Source organism: Podarcis erhardii, assembly GCF_964252035.2.
Source record: "Podarcis erhardii genome assembly, chromosome: 13".
NCBI classification, from domain to species: Eukaryota; Metazoa; Chordata; class Lepidosauria; order Squamata; family Lacertidae; genus Podarcis; species Podarcis erhardii.
The window spans coordinates 12,324,988-12,346,744 of NC_138502.1; the positions used below are offsets into that span (position 1 = coordinate 12,324,988).

At 42.3% G+C, this 21,757-nt stretch overlaps 1 pseudogene across 1 annotated transcript in view; it reads right to left on the minus strand.

The window, feature by feature from the left end:
- LOC309326520 (angiogenin-2 pseudogene) overlaps positions 1 to 21,757 on the minus strand; it is a 198,204-nt pseudogene that overhangs the window by 122,991 nt on the left and 53,456 nt on the right. The gene's annotated exons all lie outside the window — the stretch shown is intronic.

Genomic DNA, 21,757 nt, shown 5'->3' on the forward strand with positions numbered 1-21,757 from the left:
ACCAAGAGTTCAGAGTACAAGCACTTCTCAGCTAAACCAACAGAATGCCTGGGGTATTTAAATATCATCTGATACTTAGTGATGTAGGATTGTAATTTGATATACTGGTTTTCTGTTGCCATTCCATTCTGCAACTCCCCCCCCCCCCGCCCTTTTCTTTTCTTTTCTTTTCTTTTCTGGACAAGGATAGGTGGATTTGACTGACTGAATCCAAAGAATGCTCACTAATGGTTCCTCATCAACCTGGAAAAAAGTGACAAGTGCGGTGCTGCACAGTTATTTCCTGGGCCCATTGTTTATGAATTACTTGGATGAAGGAATTGAGATTATGCTCATCACATCTGGGAGGGGTAGCTAATGCCACAGAATACAGAATTGGGATTCAATATGACTTTAAGAGATTGTACAAATGGGCCAAAATATCATCATCATCATCATCATGATATATCCTACCTAAGCTACTCTGGGAGGCTTCCAACTGAATATAAATAATAATAATAAAAGATCAAATATTAGAAACTCCTCAATATAGGGCTAACTTCAGATGTCTTTATAAAGTTGTATAATTATTTATCTCTTTAGCATCTGATGGGAGGGCAGCACTACTGAGAAGGCCCTCTCCCTGGCCCCCTGTAACTTCATTTCTTGTAGCGAGGGAACCACCAGAAGGCCTTCAGGACTGGACCTGGTATCTGGGCTGAATGATGGGGATGGAGATGCTCTTTCAGGTATACAGGGCCAAAACCATTTAGGGCTTTAAAGGTCAGCACCAACCCTTTGAATTTTGCTTGGAAATATACTGTGAGCCACTGTAAATCTTTTAGAACTGGTGTTATATGTTCCCGGTATCTGCTCGCAGTCACCAGTCTGGAAGTTGCATTCAAGATTAGTCGTAGTTTCTGAGTCACCCTCAAAGGTAGCCCCACGTAGAGCGCATTGCAGTAGTCTAAGTGGGAGATAACCAGAGCATGAACCACTCTGGCAAGACAGTGGGTGGGTAGGTAGGGTCTCAGTCAGCATACCAGATGGAGCTGGTAGAAAGTGGCCCTGGACACAGAATTGACCTGTGCCTCCATGGACAGCTGTGAGTCCAAAATGACCACAAGGCTACATACCTGGTCCTTTAGGGGCACACATTCAGGACCAGGGATTATCACATTCAGGACCAGGGATTTTTAAGGAGAAGGAAAGCAGGGCCCCAGTACTTATGAATTACTTCATAGACACAAGTACTCATTTCTCTTCCACAGCTAACCACTTCCATAGAATGAAGAAGGAATTCTCTGGGCATGCGCAGAGTGCATTACCCACACGACAGAGTTTGCCAGAGCCTTCACACTTAAGAACTTCTTAGACACAGAAACACCGTTTCAGTATTTGCATTTGCAAAAATTCATTTTATTGCATGCTAAAGCAAGGGTGCTTATGATAGTAAAGGCCTCTACAAGTTGATACATATTTGCTAAGACTGGAGGAGGTAGGTGAAAGTGTTATTTATTAACATTGATTATAGATTTCTTGCCTGCCGTTCATCATATCGTCCCAAAATACTACCCACAATGTAACAATAAAGGATTAAAACCATTTGAAACAATTTACAATCCTAAAAACAAATATCTCAGGTGTCGAAAACCAGGGCAAAGAGATGAGTCTTCAGCAAAGGTGAAAGCTTTGTAATATAGGTGTCAGAAACATCCCAGTGGGGAAAGGGGAATTTAACACCTTAGGGACTGTCACAGAGAATGTCTTCTCTCAGGCAGCATTCCCTAGTGTATCTGTATGGAAGGAGAAGGTCATGCTTTCAGCTCCTAGTCACTGGTAGGGAGTGACGATGCATACAGAAATCAAGCAATACACATGCCTGGGTGAAGCAGAGCGTTAATGCCATTGGGGAACTTTGCGGCCCTCAAGGTATTGAAGGATCACAACTCCCACCATCCATAACCATTGATCATACTAGCTTAGGCTGATGGGAGTTAAGGTCAAATGGCCACTAGAGGGCCACAGATTCTCCACCCCTGTTTCAGTTTCTCAGTGAACAAATTGACTCGTTTGAAATGCATTATGTTTCTCAGGTGAGGGTGCTGAGGGAGGGATGCTGGAGGAGGGGAAGAGGGGATATCATCATGAGATAAAAGCAGGGTCACCAGATGTAAAAGAGGGCAGCTGTCCTACACCTTGAACAGTTGTGTAGAAAAGGGAATTTCAGCAGATCTAGCTTTCATGATGAGCTACACATTCTGCGATTATTCTTTTTAGTACCCAACCACTAAAAGTGCAAAAGTTGTGCCTCTTTGGCATCTGTCCACCTTTGGCAAAACCCTGAAAACCACATAGAAAAAGATCTGAGTAAGGAACAGTTTAATTCCCCTAGTTCTGCTTCTCAGACCTACAGTTCCCCAGGGGCCCCTGGGGAGAAGGAACTATTTCTAAACTGGGTTTAAACCTGCACTGCAGAGGTACATTGTAGGAAAAGCAGAAAGCAAAGAAAAAGAACTGAATGAGCAAAGAAGTGACTCCCATAAATATTTGTTGGTGACTCCTGCCCCCTCCTCTCAGGTCTACATTTCATAGGAAGGAACTATTGCTAATCCACTTTAAGCCTACAGTGTGGATATGCCCTCAAAGTTAAGTGGTAGAGAAAGCAGCAAACAAAGGGAAATTCAACGGTTGCCAGAATGTCCTCAGACTTCTGCTTCCTGTGGATGAATGGTGGGTTGCATCACACTAGTCTGTCAAGGTGAACAGGCAATCTATTTCTGCAGCCCACACGGACTCGCTTGGACTGCGCCCTGCCACGATAATTACAGTTGGGGAATCTTCCTGTGCTGCGGCAGACGACCACACGGAAGCGACTCCTGCTGGTATATAAATTGCCCCGGAAGTGAGTCCCCCCTCTGCCACAGATTGCCTGGACGGAGCGGGGATTGCCGTTGATGAAGGTGTTGGTGGGTTTGCAGACCGGCCTGTTCAGTCCTCTCCGAGCCATCATCAAGTTGCAGTAGGCATTGGGGTTGTTTGCTGCGGTTTTCGGATAATCAATGTGTCTCCTCGCAAAATCCTGGTAGCTTGCTCCTTCGCTGGACTGCACCAGCAGAACCACGAGGAGGACAGCCAAACGCAACAGCAGCCAGCAAGAACCTTTGGTGGTGATCATGGTGGGGCTGTTGAATCTATAGAGCAGAAGGAAGAAGAGGAGGATATTTTATAGCAAGGAGCGAATTTCTTCAGGAATAAAATAAGAGGCACTGATAGGAATGTTTCTCACCCCTCCCCAACTTTAAGTTCCATTCTCCGCATTTCCACATTTGTTTGCAATTTATTTATTTATTTAGAAAGTCCTCAAGAACATTCAGCAGCATTTTAGCACCAATTTCTCCTAACATACACATTTTTGTCAGCAGTTTTACCTAAAATGCACATTTCTTTCAAAACACATTTCTCTAATATAATGAATTTTTACATGTTATTTTCATGAATATATGCCTTTATATGTGCACTTCACCCTAATATGAGCATTTCTGTAATATAAGCATTTCTGGTTGGAGAAATGTATTGCAAAATTCAGAGAAGTATAAATTTCAAAGGGGTAGCTGTGTTTCTAGTTGCATATTCTTTTAAAAAGCGCAAATTTATACTGTATGTTAGCCAAATAAAGGGTGGTATTCAACAGTTGTCCTGTTCAGTGTAGACCCAATGAAACTAAAGAGTATGACTAACTCTGAGTGGTACTTAGTTGAATACTACCGGAAAAAAATTCCCCATGGGTAAATTCTAGTCAGAAGAGGTTAAGACTCACCCAGATTGCTCCTAATACATTTTATTAGGATTTATAAAGAGAAATATCAAATATCTCATTTTTTTTGTCCAAAACTAAAACATTGATCTAAATACAATAATAACATAGAAAAAAGAGAGAGAGAGAAAAGCAGGGGACATAGAGAGAGAGAAATAAAGTAAAAGAAATAGACAAGAGAGTAAAAAAGAGAGGGAGGAAGGGGGGGGAATAAAGTTCAGAAATGGAAGAACTTCTGATTCTTCATCTGACTACTGTATATAAATAGTATTCACTTCAGCCACTTCAATATAATACCCTACAAAGCCACTTTCTATAAACAAACATTATCTTCCACCCTCAAATCCAAATGGCATTATTCTGTTTTCATTGTTTCAGCTCTGGTACACTCTCTCTCTCTCTCTCTCTCTCTCTCTCTCTCTCTGTATCTTTAGGAACAGACTGTCATGTGATGCCCTGGACATTTATCTTATAAGCTTTGTTATAACCCAGAGACAGGACTTGTCAGCTCAATGTGCAGTAGCCACAGCACGTGTGATGGGGTGGAGCTATCCTGGCACCTGCATTCCTGCTACGTACCTAAAAGGGCTCGGAGCAGGGCAGGGTGGCAGCAAGAGTTTTTGGCCACATGGTGGCACTGGCAGGACCAATCTAGTATTCCTGCTGATGCGCTTGTGTGGATCAAACCGTGCCACTGCCCTATCCCAGCCCTGTCCAGGAAAGCAGCATTGATACTAGCGCCAGGTGGGTGGCTTCACCCCAAGACATACGCCACAACTGTCGGTGTGATCTGCAACTAATGGATGGACTTCACTGCTAGAAAATATTAAAGATGCAAAACAAACAAACAAACAACAACAACAACAACAACAACAACAAAAACACAGGAGAGAATGGGATGTCTTTACAAATTTTATGAAGAAAGTCGTTTCCCAAAATTATACCGTATTTTTCGCTCTATAAGATGCACCAGACTACAAGACGCACCTAGTTTGGGGAGGAGGAAAACAAGAAAAAAATATTCTGAATCCCAGAAGCCAGAACAGCAAGAGGGATCGCTGCGCAGTGAAAGCAGTAATCCCTCTTGCTGTTCTGGCTTTTGGGATAGCTGCGCAGCCTGCATTCGCTCCATAAGACGCACACACATTTCCCTTACTCTTTAGGAGGGAAAAAGTGAGTCTTATAGAGCAAAAAATACGGTAATTGGCTTAGTCTCTAGAGATTCCACAGGTAAGCAAATAGTCTCTATATTAATGCAAAATGATTACAAACAACTAAAGATATCGGATCATATAAACTGTATAGTGGTCGAAGGAAGTCAACTTTTTCTATTTTCCTTTTGATTTCTCTCTTTCTCTTCTTTTTTCTTTTCAATATGTATCATTTTCTTATTTTTTGTATTTTTTCTCCCTATTAGTAGCTTTTTGGTATTCGGTAACTTGTATTATTTGTGTAACTTTACTCTTTTTTTGGCATGTATGTAATATTTATATAGAAAAAGGGGGGGAAAAGGAGGGGAGGAGAAAACATTAAAGATGCAATTCTCAGAGAAGCCAAGCACAGTGCTGGCAGCCACTGGAAGACAGTACATCAGGGAGCAGCTTTATAACGAGGCAGGCTATTTGTCCATTTGGATCAGTATTCTTTCCAGTTATTGGCAGTGGCTCTCCAGAGGTTCAGGCAGGAGTCTTTTCCCAGTCCAAGATGAAAACGCCAGAGATTGAATCTGAGACCTTTTGCATGCATAGCATGTGGTCTGCCACTGGGCCACAGCCCTTCCAAATAACAGACCACACAATAAAGATGCCAGATGTCATAAACCTGGCAATACTGTCAGGAGCCCCAACAGAATATATCCCTTAGTAAATATGCTTCCTTGTTTTCTGGACTGTTTTTTAAAAAATATTTTTAGTTGCTTTTATGGTAGGCTTGAGGTCCATACAAAAGGCAATTCAGAAATGAGAGAGAGAGAGAGAGAGAGAGAATAAGTTGGGGAGAAAAAAAATCCTTTCAACTCTACCCACTAAAGAAAGAAGAGAAAGCTTCCTTAACATGGGACAGTCAAAGTTCAGTTTCCTTAAAGGGTAAAACAGCAGGCACAAGTTTGTGAATATCCGCTTCCAACTTACCCAAGTTCAGAGAAGTCTCAAGGTATGGGATGCCACTTTCTATGGAAGCAAGTGTATCTCAAGCTGCTGTCTGAATTATTATATAGGTTTCAGTTAGGCCAGGATGAGGGGGGAAAGAGGGGGGGGGAATCAAGCACTTGCAACATATAGATGGTGAAAGGAGGACAGAGGGCTTTCATCTGAAAATTGCACCATTGGCTGCATGTTTCCAAAGCTTCCCGTAAATGAGAAATACAGTGGAATGAGGAATAAACTGTTAGAGCTCTTTCTTTCTTTCTTTCTTTCTTTCTTTCCTTCCTTCTTTCTCTCTCCTTCAAAATGTTGAGGTGACTGTGTGGGCATTACTGATAGGCGACATCACTGAAATAAATGTTTTAAACACGTATAAAGGTGAAAACAATGGCAAGTAAGGTATCAATGCAATTATAATAATTTACAATCAGAAGCAGCAAAAATTCTTCAAGCATAGGACAATAACTGATTACCTGAAGACTGCAACAACAATAAGAAGCAGTCTGCAGTTTTTTCTTAAAAAACTAGTTTTGATAGGGCCACATATATTTACCGGGGGAGGGAAGATAGCAACTTTTACTGGTAGGCCTCATATGCTGATCATATGTGTGCAGTCTATTCCACAGATAGCCTGGTCCCCAACCATCAGTGTACATGGAGCTGTGTCGCTTTATGTTTATGACAACCCAGTGAAGTGGGCTAACCTGAAATAGGGTACTTTTCTCAAGGCCACCCAACTGATGAAGAAGACTCCAGAGTCTGAATCAAGGACAGGGATGGTCTAACTTCTGTTGTCTATGCTACGTTAACCTTTAGGTTAGATTTCTGCAATTCACTATACATAGGCCTGCCTTTGAAGATGGTTCAGAAATGGCAGCTGGTGCAGAATTTGGCTACCAGGTTGCTAACCGGGACAAGATGGCAGTGGTGGACCTTGGCATCTCAAATGTAAGTGGTGTCCTGTGTGATGCCAAAATCTCGTGTTCCCCGCCTCTTGGCTTTTGTTGGACTTCATAGTTTTTGCATCTGCCGTGACACCCCAGAAGCTCCTTGAATCGGTCACACTCACCTAGATCTGTTTTTGCAAGGAGGTCTGAGTATATCATACCAATCCTGGCCATCTGGCTACCAATTAGTTCCTGGGCCCAATTCAAAGTGCTAGTTCTGACCTATAAATTCTAATGTGCTTCAGGACCTTAATACCTCAAGGCCTGTCTCTCTGAACTGACCTGGACTCTGCAATCAGTATCTGTGGACCTTCTTCGTGTTCCCACTCCATGGGAAGTCCAGAAGGTGGCAACACAAGAATTGACTTTTTGAGTGGCGGGTCCCCATTTACAGAGTGCACTCACCAGATGCGATCCTTACATATCTTTAGGCGACAGGCAAAAATGGACTTTTTCAGCAGGACCTAGGCATTTAATTATTTGTGTCCTTTTTGCATGGGTGGAATGTCTCGATTCAGCTTTTTAAAAAATAAAGAAATAATTAAAATACATAGTTTGTTAAGTGCAAATGGCTTTATATAGGTCCATAAATTACCATATAGCATATATTCAACACAAAAAAACAGCGACAATTTGTTGTTGACAAAGGACAGCTGAACATATAAAAGGCCCCATTACCTTCAGTAGCTTAGGGCCTCATCGAACCTAAATCCGGCCCTGAGTGGTGGGCGAGGCCAGAGGCCAATGTCAAAAGAGCAACAGATGTGGATTTTATATTTGTACATTAGCCTAGTTTCTGCACACATACACCGATCCTTCCTTCCTGCCTCTATTCAGGTGAGCAAACAGCATTGTCAGAGTTTGAGGGCACATTCCACCCAGTAGAGGTGGTTTTAGGGTCACACTGGGCACTGAGCTGCAGGGGGGCACCAAAACAATGTGGTACCCCCACAAAGAGTCCCCTCAATTTTAGCTTTACTTTACTTTATCAAACCTTTATTAGGCATTATGGAAATAAAACCTTAAAAGAGAAAATAACATATAAAAGCCTTAAAGTATATATAAAAAGGCAGCAGTTTGCTAAATGCATATATATATATATACATATAGAGTCAGTGGTTTTCCTTGTTAACCTGCTCCTTGGAGGACTGCTACCAAAAACTCGGCTACCCCCGCCGTTACCCTTTGGTCGACGTCGGATAGGTAGAATCCCACACATTCACCTTGCTGCGGTTCCAGACCACCCAAAAGGGGGGACAGCACGCGTTGACGGAGCGTACTGTACAATGGGCAATGAAGGAGAATATGCTCTACAGTGTCCGGGACATTCATAGAGCATCTGCAGAGTCTCTTGTTTCTAGGAATGTTTTGATATCTTCCCCTGACAAATGCTGAGGGAAAAACATTCAAACGGGCCAGCATAAAAGCCCTACGTTGGGCTGGGATTATTAGTTTAGTGACGTAATTGGCTCTGCTATCTAAGATATTTAATTCATAGAATATGGGGGAGCAAATTTTGTTTACAGCTGCCATAATATTTTGTCTCTCGACATCCTTTAGTCTAGTTAGGATATTATGGGAAATATATTGCTCATTAGAATTGTACAGGGGCTCCAGCTCGATGCCTAAAGATTCAATCTTTTTTTCGAGGTGCTGATACCATCTTGATTTATAGGAGTCTTTGAGCAAATCAGCGAGCAGACTTGATGGAGGGCAGCGAAAGTGGCAGCGTAACCAATACTTTATTGAGGTGGACCATGCCCAATATTCCATTGTGTGTATGCCTATTTCTGCACACATTGTTTCATATTTGATCGTAGCTGGGAGTCCAAGAATACGTCTCAGAAAGCTAGAGTGAATCTTTTTTAAATCATTGTTATATGCTTGGACCCATAGCGGGATTCCATAAAATATCTGGGATTGCACTTTTGTTTGAAATATCTGATTTGCCGCAGGAATAAATTGATTACCTTTCTGATAATGAAAACGGGCAACTGCTGATGAGATGCACTTTGCCTGTTTTATGGCATTTGTGCGATGGGTTGCCCACCCTAAATTGCTCTGGAATAAGATTCCCAGATACCTATAGATTTTCACTTGTTGGATTTCTTGCCCTCTTATTTTCCATTTCTCTAATTTCCAACCATTCGAGAAGACCAAAATTTTTGTCTTCTCATAGTTTATAGAGAGTTTGTTACATTCGCAATAGAGGATCAGTGAAGATATAAGACGTTTCAGACCCAAGCTCGTTAAGGATAGTAGGACAGCATCGTCTGCATATAGTAAGAGAGGAACTGGTTTCTGATTAAGTTTAGGGGCATGTGATTCTATTTTTTGAAGGTAATCTGGCAAGTCTGATAAAAATAAATTAAATAGAAAGGGGGCAAGAATACACCCTTGTTTTACCCCTTTCGAGATTGGGATGTCTGATGAAAGGTGACCTTTGATGTTAAGTTTGACTTGACAGGTATTGGAAGAGTGTAGATTTTGCATTAGAATCAATAGGCGCTGATCAATTTTTAATTCTGCGAGTTTCCTCCACAACTTTGGGCGGTCAATTGAGTCGAATGCACCACGAAAATCTACAAAAGCAGCGTATATCTTAGATTGCCTTTGGGATCTGTATTTTTCAACCAGATGCATAAGTATAAGACAGTGGTCTAGTGTGGAGCAACCTTTGGAGAAACCTATTTGTTCTTTCCCTGGTAAATTTAGATTTTTCATCCAGGTAAGGAGTTTAGATAAGAGGTGCTTAGCGTAGATTTTCCCTATCACTGATAGAAGGCTTATCGGTCTATAATTCCTTGGTTCTTTTGGGTCGCCATTTTTAAAGATTGGAATAATTATTGATCTTAGCCATGTCTCGGGTATGATCCCATATTTATCTATAAGCGTAAACAGTTGGGCTAAGGGTTCTGCCCACCAATCTATATAGGTTTTAAATAATTCTATTGGTAGACCGTCTGGCCCAGGAGATTTCCCCGATTTGAAATTTTTAACTATCTCTCTAATTTCCTCTTCCTCTACCCTTGGCCACTCCTGGAGTTTAATAATTTTATTTTTAGTGGTTTCATTTCCTTTAAGTTCACTGTGTAGATTGTTAAATACAGATGTAAAGTATTGGGACCATTTGGATTCTGCAATTGGTGGTAGAGTTAGTTGATTTTCGGCTTTCAATCCTCCATACACTAGGTTCCAGAACGCTTTGTTGTTTTTACTCTGAATTGAGTCAAATAATTGTAGCCATTTTTGGGTTGCGTATTTCTGTTTCTTTTCAGCCAGAATGTAATGATATTTTCTTTTTTCATCAAGATAAGAGGGCTCTAGTTTGGTGCGATTATTTTTAAATGTTTGGCGCAGTTTTCTTTTTAGCTGGAAACATTCATCATCAAACCAAGGGCTAGCGGTATGTTTAGGTACCCAAACTTTAGGTGGAGTACTAAGCTCTACAAACATTTGGAAGATTTCATTATAAATTTTCGGAATATCACTGTAGAAATTAGTGATCTTTAAGTTGGATAATACTTGTTTTCTCAGGTTGGCTGTAAGTTTTTGCCCCACTGCTACACTCATTTCCTGGGACCATTTTAATTGGGTCATTTGTTTGTATTGAGAAGGTTCTATGGTATTGTACTTAGTTATTTTGGTTTCGTCCTTTAAGTTAATAGACAACGATAATGGCTGATGGTCGCTTTCAGTGCGCGTTCCAATTTTGAAGTCCATGATCGAATTTATAATATTATAAGGGACAAGAATATAGTCGATGACACTACATCCTCGGGGGGAGAAGTATGTAAACTCCCCGCTTCTATCGCCTTTTGTTGAACCATTCACAATCTGCAAATTAAAGTTGTTACATAATTCAAGTAGGCATAAGCCTTCGTTGTTAACAACCCTGTCTCTGGAGAATCGTCCTATTTTCAGGGCATGTGCGATATCATTATCAGTATTCCAATTTAGTTTGCTACATAGTTGTTCATTGTTGGTTCCTACTCTGGCATTAAAATCACCTGCTATTATCAGTGAGGCATTTGGGTATTTATAGGTCAAATTTTCTATATAAGAGGTTAGTTGTGACCAGTTTTCACTGCTGCTGTTGTTTTTAGTTGGGGGGATATAGACATTTACAAGTAGCAAGGGATCTTTGTTTTGGGTTAAAAGTAGAGCTTGTGCAAGTGGTAAGCATTCTTCTAGTTGCTTGATTTCAAACCCTAAGTTGTCTTTGATCATACAACAGAACCCTGCTTTCGGCCGGCCTTTCGTGTTTGTTTTCAATGCGGGTTTCGTATAGGAGGTGAATCCATTGATTTTGATATCTCTAGTTGACCATGTTTCTTGTAGAAGTATTAATTCAAAATCTTTAAAGAAGTTCATTAGGTCTGGGTCTCCGCCTTTGTTTCCCCACCCTGCGATATTCCAGGACAGCAAGCGTAGGGTCCGTTTTTGAGTTGGTGGCTGGTTGACAGCATTTAGTCATTCTAGTTCTGTTATTAAGTCTAGCGAGGGATTTTGTCTTGTGCAGATACAGCCATTTGTCGCTGCTTTCGGTGGGGAACATAGTGGTGGATCTTTTAGATTCTTTTTTAAAGTGCGGGAAATTGAAATTTCCTCCCTTTCTTGATTTTCTTCCTTAACTGTTCCTTGTTCCTGAGAAATTTCTGTGGCTGGTGGGCTGTTGTGGACAGTTGGACTGTTTTTAGTCTCTACTTCCATTTCTTTGGCCTCATTTGGTGTTGAGCTCAGTGTGTCAGGTCTGTTGGAGGTCATCTTTTGTTCGGCAATGTTAAGGTCCTTTGTAGTACTTAAAGTAGGGGTACCTATTTCGTCTGAAGCTAATATTTGATATCTCAGCCAGGAATTTGTGGTTTCATTACTGGAGTTTTTCCTTGCCATTTCATATTCTAAAGGCGGCTGGATTTGAAGCTCTGCATCTATACATTTGAAAGTTCCATTAGTAGCTCTCTTTTTGACTATGCATTTTGGGGAAAAAGCTGGTAAGTGTAAAGTTTGATTGTGTGTTGTTTCTGCTGCATTTTGTTGACCCTGTTGGTGAATTTCGGTCAATCTGGCCTGTAGTTTCGTCAATTTACTGAGTATGTTTATTTGTTCTTTATCTGGTAGCTTGGTAAAGTTACTCAGCAGATCTTCTTCTTCTGGGACTGTCCAGTCTATTGTGTCAAGGGCGAGGTTGTTATTTGATGCTACAGTCGCATGGTTTGGGAGCTTGGATTTTTCTTGCGTGATTTTCCGGGTAGCTGGCTGCGGTTTCTCCCATCTACTGGGTTCTTCCATGGGAGTAGGGCAGATGTCGGCTTCTGGTGGAATGGCCTTGTTCATCTTGTTCTGTCTTTTAGATGCAATCAATGGTCTGGGTGATATATCTTCAAAGTGTCGGCGCGGGATAATTCCTTTCTGGGCTAAATGAGCCTTTTCCCTTAAGAGTTTGGTTGGAATTCTATGGCTACCAAATCTTAGTAGTACTTTTTTGGAATATCCATCGTTAGTAAGCCTCTTGACTGCTTTTAAGTCAATACTTCCACCCTCAAGGCTAAGGAGCAAATTTAGATGATGTCTGGCCCAGAAAGGTGACTCCCAATAAGGTAGGGGCCCTCTATATGGAAAAATGTGGAGAACAATCTCACATGGCCTCAGTATCAGGTTGATTGAGTGAGGGGGGCTTCCTCTAGTTTTTGGCTGGTTTAGAGACATAAATTTGTATTTGTTCTGTTTATCTCCAGGGCTTGTTAAGGATGGCAAAAAGGGAGTGAGTTGCCTCCTTTCATCTGGGTTGTCCAGCTTCTTGGAGATGTTTTGTAATTGTTCAAAGATTTTTTGAACTGTTTGAGCAGTCAGTAGGCAGCATTCCTCTAGCAGCTCCACCTTTCTATCAATTAGTGCTTGTGCCTCTGTTATGGGAGTAGTAGCCTTGTCCTCATTTATTCCTAGGGATATCTCTTCAATTGTCTTTTCATGCGAAGAGTTGAGGAAGGTTTTGGGAGGAGATACGTGCTGTTTTTGAGGTAGCAGGTAATTATCTAGATTACTCTGTTTGAAACCAGAGGACTCTGTGTCAGTTTCTGTATCAAGACACCTGAGTCTTTTGGCTCTTCTCATTGCTAGATTCTTCTTAAGTCGATGAGATCAGACTTCTAAATAGAGTGATAAAGTGCTAAGGTTCTCAGGTCGCAATCTCGTTCAATTTTCATTCAGTCCTGGCTGGGCTGCTGCGAAGAGTTTAAAACTGGGGCCAATTTTAGCACTCCTTTGAACTCCTTTGAAGTACCCCCCTCTTCTTCCCAGTTTGTTAAAACAACTGAGATGTTTGGGGGTCCACGAAGTTAGAAGTGGTGGGAGAAATTTGTGGTTTTATAAATTTGTAGTTTTTAGGGTTAAAAGCCGATTAAAAGTCCTTAAGAATCCTTGGAATAAGTTTATCACAAGGAGTCGACGAGAAACTGGGAGGGAGTGCCTTAATGCCCGGAGGGGAATGTCTGAGAGCCTTCGTTAAAGCTTCATTAGCTTCTTTAAGTCCCGGCACCGAGGAGGATAAGATAAGATGTTCAAAAGCACAGCGAAATGGTGAAAGGAAATAAAATCCAAAAGGGGAAGGAGAGCCAGCAACATTTAGCTAAAAGATCTCTTTGAGCTCCGATAAGAGCGTCTTACCTCGGCGCCATCTTGAATGAGTCTTACCTCGGCGTCATCTTGAATGATTTTAGCATCACACAGGGCGCTGCTGAAATTTGAGAGCCCCTAATCCACCACTGCAGCCAGTTGGGTGTGAAGTAAACCTGGGGAGGGGGTAAGCATATGGAGAGAGTGTGTCAGGTGTGTGTGCGCAGGAGCCAGGCCCTGTGACCAATAGGACTTTGCAGGACTGGGGCCTTCCTAAATTTGTTCTGAGGAGGCAAGGTGTGGCCTCACAGGTGAGGCCGCTTGGTAACTCACTGCACCTGGTGGCAAGAGCTGGGAAGGGATATAAGGTCAGCATTTCCCTTTAGCTCTTTGACACAGCAACACCCTTCCTGCCTTGGGCTTCTTGCTTTCTGATCCTTGAACCTCGGCTTCTTGACTCCCTGCTTCCTGACTCTCGGACCCTTGGCTTCCTGAATCCTGGCTTCTGGACCCCCGTTCCTGCTCCTACCCCGCTATCTTGCCCCTGGTCCTGACCTCCCCTGTCAGGACTTTGCTCGCCTGTGAACCGGACCATGACAGAGTGTGTGTTGCTGGGGAGAGGATGGTGTGAAAATACCCCCAAGGGCCAAATACAGAGGTGTGGATGGCCACATTTGGCCCTGGGCCTGAGGTGCATAACATGATGCATAACATAAGCCCCTTCAACTGACAGGTAGTATGAGGTCTCAGGATGATCTAGGGTTAATAAAAGGCTGGGTGTTGGTCATCACACTTTCATGGCCACATGTTTCATGGGAACATTTGGGATATTTTTGGTGTGGAGGGTGCATTTTGGTAAGATGGTCAAACTTACCAGCACTCTGGTGGGCGCTCTGCTGATCATCTTGACCTGAGCACCACACAGCTCTTTGGCAGCATCAAAGAGGCTGCTGGTGTGCATGGGAGCCCTCCGCTTCCCAAAGGAGGAAGAAGTTCCCCTAAACCCTCCCAAAATTCAGGCTGAAGTTTTGGATTTCCTGTAGATGCCAGATCTAGATGCCTCCTCCTATCATAGTCTGCTTCACAACTGTGCAGGGATATGAAGTCATATCCACACACTATATCATGCTGACTTTCTTCAGGAAAAGTGGCTTTTGCTGCAAAGAACCAGAGTGTTTGTGTTGCTGTCCCCCCCCCCCCCACTGGTACACAGGTAAGTGTGCTATATGCCAAATGTGAAATAATGGAAAGGCTCAGCTTTCTAATCAAGACTTTTGAGATACTTCCTCAGCCTTCTCCTGCCTCCCTTCAATGGCCCCCTTAGAAATGATGTCTCAATCCCTTTAACTGCCAACTGCTTTCCCAACAACTAACCCCTATAATTCTGGCTGAGGGTTGAGTAATAACGTTGGACTCCAGTTTGGCAAGGTAAGTTCTATTGAGGTGAGGAAACTGAAGGCATGGTGCAAGCCTGTAATTTCACAGGTGGGTTTCCTGCAATGTCCTCAGATAAAAACAAGAGAGAGGGGAAGTAAAATTGAACCATCAAGTTAGAAGGAATGGGAGGCTGGCTTCATCCATATCCACCCCACATTTATTTAATTTATTTATTGCATTTATATCGCCTGTTTTCCTCCAGGGAGCCCAAGGTGACATTGGTTGTTCCCCCATCCTCCTTTATATTTTCACAACAATTCTGTGTAAAGCTCATCTGGGGATGTTTGTGATTATTCGAAGTCTTCACAATCCTTATCTGACCCTCTAAACTAACCACCACACAACACCCTCTCTCCCTTCTCTAGAAACAGATGTATAAACCAGTCTCTGGTATGAAGCTCATTAGTCGATCAATCTCCCCACCCCATCTACAATTTATTGTGTGCCCCCCACCCCAGATATCAATGTAGCACATATAATTCTATGCCCTGCTACACAACTTGAAGGCACGACGCAAGCCTGTAATTTCACATGTGGGTTTCTGTGGGTTAGACTGAGAGATAGTGACTGCCTCAAGGTGAGCTTCATGGCTGAATAGGGATTTGGTGTCCCAGGGCCCAACCAGGCAGCACCAGATTTGCGCAATGTGTGGACCATAAAGCCAACCATAAATATCTTTATGCTGCTTTAATTAGTTCAGCAACAGCTCGGCATTTTTCAAAGTCTCTTGAATTGTTGTGTCACTTTCAGGGTTTGGAGTTGAGGCTGGGGTCATGGGCAATGCCTCTCCAGGTTAAAAGAGGTTCAGATTGTGTGTGTGTGTGTGTGTGTGTGTGTGTGTGTGTTCACTATTTCTGGTTGGGAAAGGGAGAACTGAGAAGGTGAGAAACTGGGAAGGTATAATACAGGGATCAGCAAACTTTTTTCAGCAGGGGGCCGGTTCACTGTCCCTCAGACCTTGTGTGGGACTGGACTATATTTTGAAGGGGGGAAATGAACAAATTCCTATGCCCCACAAATAACCCAGAGATGCATTTTAAATAAGAGGACACATTCTACTCATGTAAAAACATGCTGATTCCCGGACCATCTGCGGGCTGGATTTAGAAGGCGATTGGGCCGGATCCGACTCCAGGCCTTAGTTTGCCTACCCATGGTATAACGGAACAGGGGTAAAGAAAGGTCATACAACGGTATTTCCCACAGCTGCTCCTTGAAGATCTACGTTGCCAGGATTCCCTGGGAAAGTGAGTAACTATTAAAGCAGTAAAAGCTTATATTGTGGGCATGTTGCAGAGATACATTGAGGAGAAAGCATGACAGGAAAAAAAAATTCTAGCCAACACATCCTCAGACTTCTGGCTTCTGTAAACGGAGAGTGAGTTGTATCACACATTACCTAGTGCATTTCAGTCACATAGTGTGTTGGGTAAATGCCGGTGCAGGTCACACGAATGCGCAAGTGTGCAGGTGTGCCGCTGTACCTGCAGTCATAAGGAGCCGGACCACCTGTGTATCTGCAGATGACCATATCGAAGGAGTCTATGCTATCGGTGTCACTACCATGGGGAATCCCTCTGCCTCTGCACACTTGTACCACATTTACAGGGCGGTCATTGATGAAGGTATTTACGTCCTTGCAAACATATCGAGTCAACCTTTTCTGAAGCATCATCCGCTTGCAGTAGGTGTCAGGGTGGGAAGTTGAGTAGCTTTTTGGATAATCAGTGTGCTTCCACTCAAAATCTTCTCGGGACTGTCCTTCACATGACTGCACCATCAGAAACCCAAGAAGGATAGCCAGTAATGAGCAGGAGATCTTGGAGACCAGCATGCTGGGGTCTTGCAAACTACAGAGAGGAGGCATAAAAAGGGAAATGTTAAAGTGCCAGCTAGTTCTTAGGGACCTTTAAAGCCCTAAACAGCCTCGGCCCAGTATACCTGAAAGAGCATCTCCCCCCATCATTCAGCCTGGACGCTGAGGTCCAGCTCCGAGGGCCTTCTGGCAGTTCCCTCACTGTGAGAAGTGAGGTTACAGGGAACCAGGCAGAGTTTTTAATGTTTGATTTTTTATTCTGTTTTTAATTCTGTTGGGAGTCACCCAGAGTGGCTGGGGAAACCCAGCCAGATGGGTGGGGTATAAATAATAAATGATGATGATGTGTATCAAGACAGGCTGTAGGTGGGGTGCTGGTGGTTCAATATGTTGAATGTTCCCAACACTGAAATAGGTCATTAAGTAGGGTTTATTTCCTTATTTAATAATGTATGAACTGCTCTACATTTAAGGAGTACCTAAGTGGTGTACAAGGACACTGGTGGCACTGTGGGTTAAACCACATAGCCTAGGGCTTGCCGATCAGAAGGTCAGCGGTTCGAATCCCCGCGACAGGGTGAGCTCGGTCCCTGCTCCTGCCAACCTAGCAGTTTGAAAGCACGAAGTGCAAGTAGATAAATAGGTACCGCTCTGCCGGGAAGGTAAATGGCGTTTCCGTGCGTTGCTGTGGTTTTCGCCAGAAGCGGCTTAGTCATGCTGGCCACATGACCCAGAAGCTGTATGCCGGCTCCCTCGGCCAATAAAGCGAGATGAGCACCACAGCCCCAGAGTTGTCCGTGACTGGACCTAATGGTCAGGGGTCCCTTTACCCTTTACCTTTAAGTGGTGTACAGTGGTACCTTGGTTTTAGAACAGCATAGTTTATGAACAACTTGGAAATAGAGTGCTGCAAACCTAGAAGTAGGTGTCCCGGTTTGTGAACTTTGCCTTGGAAACAAAACATGTTCCAATTGCTGTTCAGTGTGTTCCATTTGTAAATCGAGTTCCCCGCTGCTAATCAGAGGCTTCCTGTTGAGTCCCAAACACCCAAGCAACACAGAAGTGATATTTGGAGCTTTTGTTTTTGCATTTTTTTTGCGTTTTTGTTTGTGTGGCTTTTTCGTTTTTTTGACTGTGACTTGTTCCTCATTTTATGGGATTGACTTGTGACTGTGGCTTGGGGCTTTATTTTTGCTCCTTGTTTTTGTGAATGCATGGAACCCAGTTCAGCTACTGATTGATTGATTGTTTGACTTCAGAAATGGATGAAAGCCCCCCATCCAAACAATGACTATCATCAGTGCACATAAGAAAACAAAATAATTTAAATTTTTATCATCTACAATACTGTCTTGTTTATTTTATAGTTCAGTACATTGATTATTGCTTTCATTTTATGGATCAATGGTCTCATTAGATAGTAAAATTCATGTTAAATTGCTATTTTAGGGGTTGTTTTTAAAAGTCTGAAACGGATTAATCCATTCTCCATTACTTCCTGTGGGAAAGCACGCCTTGATTTTAGAACGCTTTGGTTTTGGAACAGACTTCCCAGAACAAATTAAGTTTGGGAACCAAGGTCCCACTGTACAGAAATGAAATATAAAACATAAAAGTGGTCATAACAAAAACTAAACTGCCCTCCCACCAGCATATTTTTTTTAAAAAACTGCAAATATAAAACAGATTAATGTGGGAATACTTTGGAGAAAAGGAAGGTTTTTCAGCCAACTTAACAATAGCTTGCTTGCTTCACTTCTAAAGCTCCTGTCTTCAAGTGTTTCCTATATGTGGCCTGAAAGGAGAGGTCCAGTCTAAATTTGGGTTTGACACCTCCAGGCACCTGGAGATACTAAGGCACAGGAGGAGGTTCATCCTATTTGCTGACTGTCTATCCTGGTTCTTTTTTGGGGTGTTTTAAAAACATGACCTTCCAATGAGGAAAAGACCCCTAGATCTGTCGCAATAAGTTTCTCTCTTTTTTCTTTTTTCTTTTCTTTTAACATAACTTTATTGAAATTCATAATATACATACATATTGAAATACATAACGTACATAATATACATACTATACACACTCTTAATTCAGCAAAAATGAAAACAACCATGTACTAATACTCTTCTTTGGATTCACAAAAAATTAACTTAGTTTAAATTTATGCAATCACTTTTTCCCTATCTTTTTACTAACATAAAATAGACTTCCTATCATTTCCCAATGTAAACTTTCTTTTTAGTATTGAATGTACTTAACGTTATAACCTTACTCTTTCTGTATTTTTTAATACCTTCTTACAACAGTTTGTACTCATTAACTTATTTCTTAACAATTACTTTAAACAAGGGTCGTTCAAATGCTGCCAAAGATATTATACCACTATTTTATTTCTGTAAATAACTCTGATACATATCCCATTTTTAAATAAATGATTGTCTTGTATTGCCTCTCAGTCTGTTGGTCAATTGCACCATTTCTGCATATTCCTGTAATTTGCCTTGCCAATCTGATAAAGTTGGAACTCCCCCTGCCCCTTCCAGTTCATTGCAACCAGTGTTCGGGCTGCAGCTGTGGCGTATAGAAAGATTTCTCTTAAATTTTTGGGAATGCCTTTACCTAAAATACCCGGTAGGAAGGCCTCTGGCTTTTTAAAGAATGTTAACTTAAAGATCTTTTCCAGCTCATCATAAATAAGATTCCAAAACTCTCTGATTTTCCTGCATGTCCACCACATGTGGTAAATACAGTGGTACCTTGGGTTAAGTACTTAATTCGTTCTGGAGGTCCGTTCTTAACCTGAAACTGTTCTTAACTGAGCTACCACTTTAGCTAATGGGGCCTCCTGCTGCACCGTCGGAGCACGATTTCTGTTCTCATCCTGAAGCAAAGTTCTTAACCCGAGGTACTATTTCTGGGTTAGCGGAGTCTGTAACCTGAAGCATGTGTAACCTGAAGCGTATGTTACCCGAGGTACTACTGTATCTCCATTACCTTATCTCCACAACAAGTTTCAACTAAAAATGGCACACCTGACTGTATGGTCTCAAAGCCCCCATTGCACATACATCCACAAGCAGGGAAAGCAGGGAGAGGTGCAGGTAGAACAAATGGGGGTATTGCTGATTTCTGAAAATTATGTTGCTATAAAAAGGGCACAAGAGGAGACAAGGTTTCCATCCTCTGCCGGGTTCTCTCCATTAAAGATGAATACATGGAAGCAAATATCACAGCACAAGATAGAATATAATGATTTCCTACTTACCCTCAGAATAAAATATAATAATGGAGGTGTGACAATAAGAAGACCAGTCTGCTGGACAGGAATTGCCTTTCTCCTCTGGTCACTTGGGCTTAGATAGGTCATTTTTATATTCTAGGGCTTGCCCAATCTCCCTCTGAGTGGCCCCGTGACTCCTTTCTTCCTACAAAAATGGATCTCTTCCAACACAGCTGTGCCCTAGCCCAGTTTGGAATGAGGAAATCCTTACTTTTGAACCTTCATTCCTAGGTCAAGAGACTCTTTGAGTAGCCACTTCATCTCATACATTCCCCAACCACCCACTACAGATACCAGAAGCTTGTGAGATAGATAACAGCTGATTTGCCACAATTAACTTTAACTCTGAAATGTGGAACTGGAATCAACCATTGTTAGTATCCTAAGAAGCACAAAAGACCCATGCTGGGTTGGTTGAAAGGCCAGTGTAGTCATGCATCCTGCTAACCATAGCACTCAACCAGCCTTATTCTCCCTGAATTTGCCCCATCTCCTTTTAAAGGTGTCCAAGTTAGTGGCTGCAAATTCCAGAGTTTCAGTGTGTGCTCTATGAGAGAGTGCTTGCTTTTGCCTGTCCTGAATTTCCTACCATCTAGCTTCATTGGGTGATCTGGGCTTCCAGTGTTATGGAAGCAGTGGTGGTGGTGAGGCTTGTTTATTTGTATTTTAGGGCATAGAATATTTGAGTTGGCATTTCCCCATCTAAGTCTGATCCTGTATCCAACACATCACACTGAAACTCTAATGCCTCCAAGTTAAGAGCCTTAATGGCAAGAGGCGAGCAAATAGCCAGGAGATCGACTTTCTCAGGTGAAAATGGGGTTATGCCTTGCTGAAGGAAGCCTTCTACTTTTTATGCTACAAAATCTTGGGCCAAAGATATAGTAGAAAAATTGAAATTGTACTATGTTCTAGGTGGCTTTAAATGTATCCTGGAAGCTGCAGTGTGTAAAATATGGCGGTGTCTTTGTGCGCTTGAAGAATATTTCACATGCGTATGCATTTGAGCAGTGATGAGGAACCTGTGGCCCTCCAAGTGTTGCTGGACTAGAAATCCCATCATCTTTGGCTATGCTTGCTGGGGCTGATGGGAGCTGGAGTCCAAAAACAAAACTTGGAGGGCCACAGACTGCCCAACCTTCCCTAGGAAAAAAAGGCGTAGTCAAGAAGCATCCATTAGCCACTGAAAAAATTAGCCTGCTATCGTGGACAAGGGGTATGTACCATTGAACTTCATGGATCTTTCTTCTGAGTGGATGTACAGGAGGTGAATTTTCTGAATAGGCTTAAGGAGTTAAATGTTGGCACCTCCAGCTATCAGGAAAGTGCCCCCAATGACAAACAGTAACAATGGGAACAGCGTTTTACTAGGGAGATACATCTGAAAATAGGGGCAGCAACAACAAATGTAAGGGCCATTGGATTGTACTTTCTGAGCCAATGGTTCTCGGCTTTTAAAAACACACACAAAAGTGCTCTCCTGTTTTATTACCTATGATTGGCCGGCTTTACTGAAACTTCTTCTACAGAAATCTCTGCTCCATTTCCAAAGAAACCCAGCCTTCAACTCAAACACAGTGCAAACACTTCTATGTTCTTCCTTGTATTTGCATAAATGTTTGATGTGGTTTTTGACAAAAGGCCTTTATCACGATCAACCTTTGGGCTTCTGCGGTTTCCTTCTCTCTGCTCTGGCACAGCACTTGACTCCTTGCTCCTCCAAGCCAACT